The sequence below is a fragment of the Meriones unguiculatus genome, chromosome 14 (genome assembly GCF_030254825.1).
Source record: "Meriones unguiculatus strain TT.TT164.6M chromosome 14, Bangor_MerUng_6.1, whole genome shotgun sequence".
In the NCBI taxonomy this organism is placed as follows: domain Eukaryota; kingdom Metazoa; phylum Chordata; class Mammalia; order Rodentia; family Muridae; genus Meriones; species Meriones unguiculatus.
Window position 1 is genome coordinate 90,442,932 of NC_083361.1, and position 4,995 is coordinate 90,447,926.

Genomic DNA, 4,995 nt, shown 5'->3' on the forward strand with positions numbered 1-4,995 from the left:
TTTAATCTCATGCATAGTCAAAAATGAAAGTTTATTATTGGTATATATGTATGTACAAGTAAAAGCATAGATCTAGAATCTAGGGTATTCAAGTTTCAAGCTACAGCTTGAGTCCTAGAAACATATCCTTGGCAGATAATGGAGAATTATTGCCCTCCAATATTTTCTTAGTTATTTATTTTAACTATATGTTTGTGGTCTCTCTAATATAAGATAGCTACCAGTTTATAATCTAGTTTAAGGGTGAAGTAAAAGCAGTGACAGAGAATGGATAACTGAATGACTACAAAGCAGTGAATTCATTCCTCTAAGTATTTTCCCCGGACAAAGCTGCAGTTTCTATAGTGCTTTGGGTTTTGAATGGCTCCTTGGCTCCCAAAAGAAAACCTAGTACATAACAGTCATCTGTTGAATAGTAAATGATTAAAGAAGCTGAAATGAATAGTTGGAAAAGTGCAGGAGGTGTGCTTGTATGTACTTCCTCAAGGTATGAAAGAATTCCATCTCACATGTGATGCAGAAATGTTTTCAGTGCTTTAGTGTTCCCTGTAGGCAGCCAGTGTGAAAATGCTTGTTCAGTATTTCCTTTAATGAAACAGCCTTCTGAATTATACTGTATTGTTTCCATTTTATAGATGGGCAAAAGGTTACAGAAAAATTATGTAAATGCTATTTAAGCCAAAGAAGCAGAATCTCTTTCATTTGGTGCTATGTAGTAAAGCATTAATGTTATTCCAAACCAGTGGAGCATGCTTGTGACAGTTAAAATATTTCCAACTAAGGTTAAATACCTTTTGGAACAATAGCAACAATATTAAAACAAACGGTAGAAGCCATCTTTTCTTCCTCTTTTTTTATTTAGAGGAAAGTTGTTAGTTTTTGTTAGGTTTTTGTTTTGTAGAAATTGTTATCAGCAAATAACCAGATTATAAATGATAAAATATAGGCGCAAGCTGCTAGTGTTGTATGTAGAATATGTAGATAGAACTATAGTTTCTCTTCCAGCTTGGAGAAAGGTGGAGATAGAGAGGCATAAATTGTTACTAAAGAACATGTAAGAGACACAGTAGCAACTAATGTATACTTTCTCAGAGAGAAACTCAACTGTTTCCTTTGGAAACTGGGTTTTTATGCATGTTTTAAGCATTCCACCAAACTTACATCCTTAGCCACAAAGAACTCTATTCTCCTGCTAATAATTATTTTCTTTGCCTACCTGGAGTAAAATGATACTAGGACATATAACAAGTATTTGTTGAGTGGGTATAAATCTGAGGTTCCATGAAATATCTGATAGAATTTCTCGGTAATAATTGTCTTTATAAATCTGAGGTTCAGATCCAAGTAAAATCTGAGTTTGAGGTGAAAGTTTGGAGTCATCACATCCCATTTGGGCGCAGGAGTTTTTCTTAACTTCATGGAGTGCCTAGCTCTCAGGAGCATCTGCTTTGGAAGATTTAGCAAGATGTGCCTCCCACATCCCACTTTGAGAAGACCTGGCATTTGTGTCTTTGTGGCTCCATGGCAGGCAGATGGAGATTGGTTCTAAACCGACCTGCTGAGCCTGGGTATGAGGCTTTCAGTCATGCAATCTTGATTAACAGTAAATGTTAATTGAAACAGTAAATTATTAACGTGCTATTCCATAAATGATGAATGCTGCTGTCGGCTCCTTTACCCTGGTGATAACGTAAAACTTTCCAAGAAATGGCTGGCTTTGTCCAAGGAAAACAAAGAGAGATGTTTGCTTTTGATGGTGTTTGTGGTGCTTTCCTTATAGGCAAGCCTGACTGAGGATTATATTATCCTTTCTTCTAGAACCTACATCACCTCAGCCAAATAAGCAAGGCATTTTTCCTGTAGAAGTGGCACACTGTCAAGTGATCTCATCCAGTATTCTCACTTCTGTTTGCATCAAGAGCTGATGACTCCCAACTTTCACCTCAAACTCTGAATTTACCCTGTACCCCAGATTTATAAACTAAGAAATGTTATTACCGACTTAATCCTGAGAAATTGTATCTGATGTCTCTTGGAGCCTCAGATTCATAGCTGCAAACAAATACTTGTGAAGTACCTGCCCTATATGCCAACATCATCTAATCTATGTGGGCACTAAGAAAAATAATTAGCAGGAGAGTAGAGTTCTGTGTGGCTGAGGGTGGAAGCTCAGTCGGTGGAGTGCTAGAAACATGCACAAAGCCCCAGGATCATTACACAGAATCCCCTCCCCAACAAAAAAATAAAAATAAAAACAAAAAACACTGGCCACAGTAACCTATCTTCATAGAATTATATAATCACAGAATTCAGGAGGCAGAGGCATGAGAATCATGTTTGAGAATATCCTTAGCTACTTAATGGATTTGATGCCCCCGAGGGCTCCATGAGACACTGCTTCAAATAAAAATTTCTAGAATGATTGGAGGAGAAATGAAATGCACAGTAGTTGACCAAAATTGTGGGGCTTTAATCATCAAGCATGTATTATGTAAAATCTGAGAAAAAATATAGATTATGGCATCACCATCTCACTCTTAAACATGATTATATATTTAACCTATGTGAATTACTGGATTCATACATGAGGACAAAAATAATTTAAGATGAGTTGAAATCACAAACACTCTAAATAAAATACTAGGTAAAAAGGTACTGATGTGTATGTAAACATGTTTTTGTTTTGTTTTGGGATATGGGACTGATTCAGATGGTCCACAGCAGCAGACTATTTGCCTCACGTGGGCTCCACCAGGAGCTCCTTGTCAGACGCAGATATTTTGAATCTGAGGACTCTGGAGAGAGAATAAATGCCAGAGCCCAGAGAGTGGAGCAAGAGAAAGAATAATGCTGCTCCTGCTTTCCCCTTGCTGCTCTTAGCTGCTGTTATGAAACAAGAAGTTGAAGATCTCCTAAAATGAGGCTTGGTCTGGCTTCAAGGAACACGATGATCCTGACCAGCAGGAAGCAGCTAAGAAAGAACTGTGTCCCCTCTCCCACTAACCCTTTCTCTCTCCTACCTGTTGTTGGGGTGTTGGAAGGGACTGGCATGGAGTAGGGAGAAAAAGATAAAAGAAACTTAAATAAGTTTTTTTAAAAAACTAGCGTATAAGGCACAATCAAGTAACAAGTACAAGGTATATAAGAAAACCATAATAGGCTGTAGGACAACAGATGGGAGAATAGTAAAGATCTCAACTCCTCAGAAGAGCTTTGTAGAAAGCATAGGGTAGGCACTCAGTTATGAAGAATAGAGAATTCATCAAACTCAGGGAAATTTGGATTTCACTAAAAACAGAAAAAAACGTTGGGCATTTCAGAAAGGAAAATGGCAAGGGTGAAGCATTTAGGTGAACATGTGGCTGACCAGTGAACTAGGTTCTTTAAAGAGAGTATAGAAGCAAGGTGGTTAGAGCAAGAGTGGATATGGATGTTCTAGTAAGTGTTCTTGAATGAGAGAGGACGTCTGTTGTAAGGAAATGGAAACCAGAGAAGGTCTGAGGAAGTACAGTTTCCAGAACTGTTTAGTAATGATACTCAGCAGGGAGAACAGGAGCTTGCTTCAGCAGTCTGCCCAGCAGCAACAGTTTTTCTATTTAGCCGAGAAACTCTGTTCCATAGGGATAGTCTGCCTTTCTCTTGAACTCCTGTGATTTAGGAAAATCCCCACATATGTGGCTCTGGGGTTTGGGCATAAACAAGAATAGAATGTGGTTTGTTCAGCAGCAAACCAAGTAATCCAATTAAAAAATGGGGAACAGAGCTAAACAGAGAACTCTCTGCAGAGGAACATCGAATGGCAGAGAAGCACTTAAAGAAATGCTCAACCTCATTAGCCATCAGGGAAATGCAAATCAAAACAACCCTGAGATTTCACCTTACACCCATCAGAATGGCCAAGATCAAAAACTCAAGAGACAACACATGCTGGAGAGGTTGTGGAGAAAGGGGAACCCTCCTCCACTGCTGGTGGGAATGTAAACTTGTACAACCACTCTGGAAATCAATCTGGGTCTGGGCTTCCTCAGACAACTAGGAATAGTGCTTCCTCAAGATCCAGCCATACCACTCCTAGGCATATATCCAAAAGATTCTCAAGTACACAATAAGGACATTTGCTCAACCATGTTTGTAGCAACCTTATTTGTAATAGCCAGAAGCTGGAAACAGCCCAGATGCCCCTCAGTGGAGCAATGGATGCACAAATTGTGGTATATCTACACAATGGAATATTACTCAGCAATAAAAAAACAAGGAAATAATGAAATTTGCAGGTAAATGGTGGGATCTGGAAAAGATCATCCTGAGCGAGCTATCCCAGAAGCAGAAAAATGCACACGGTATATACTCACTCATATAGACATATAACATAGGATAAACCTACTAAAACTGTACTCCTAAAGAAACTAATCAAGAGGGAGGACTCTTGCTAAAATGCTCAATTCCTACCCAGAAAGGCAAAGAGGCTGGACATCAGAAGAAAGAGAAAAGAGGGAACAAGTCAGGAGCCTGACACAGAGGACCTCTGAAAAGCTCTACCCTGCAGACTATCAATGTAGATGCTGAGACTTAATGGGCAACCTTTGGGCAGAGTGCAGAGAATTTTATGAAAGAAGTGGGAAACAGTAAGATCTGGAGAGTACAGGAACTCCACAAGAAGAGCAACAGAACCAAAAAATCTGAGCACAGGGGTCTTTCCTGAGACTGCTATTCCAACCAAGGACTATGCATGGAGAAAACCTAAGACCCCTGCACAGATGTAGCCCATGGCAGTTCAGTATCCAAGTGGGTTCCATTGTAATAGGAACAGGGACTGTCTCTGACATGAACTGATTGGCCTGCTCTTTAATTACCTCCCCCTGAGGGGGAAGCAGCATTACCAGGCCACAGAAGAGGACAAGGCAGCCACTCCTGATGAGACCTAATTGACTAGGAGCAGAAGGAAGGAAAGAAGCTCTCCCCTATCAGTAGACTTGGGGAGGGGCATGCATGCAG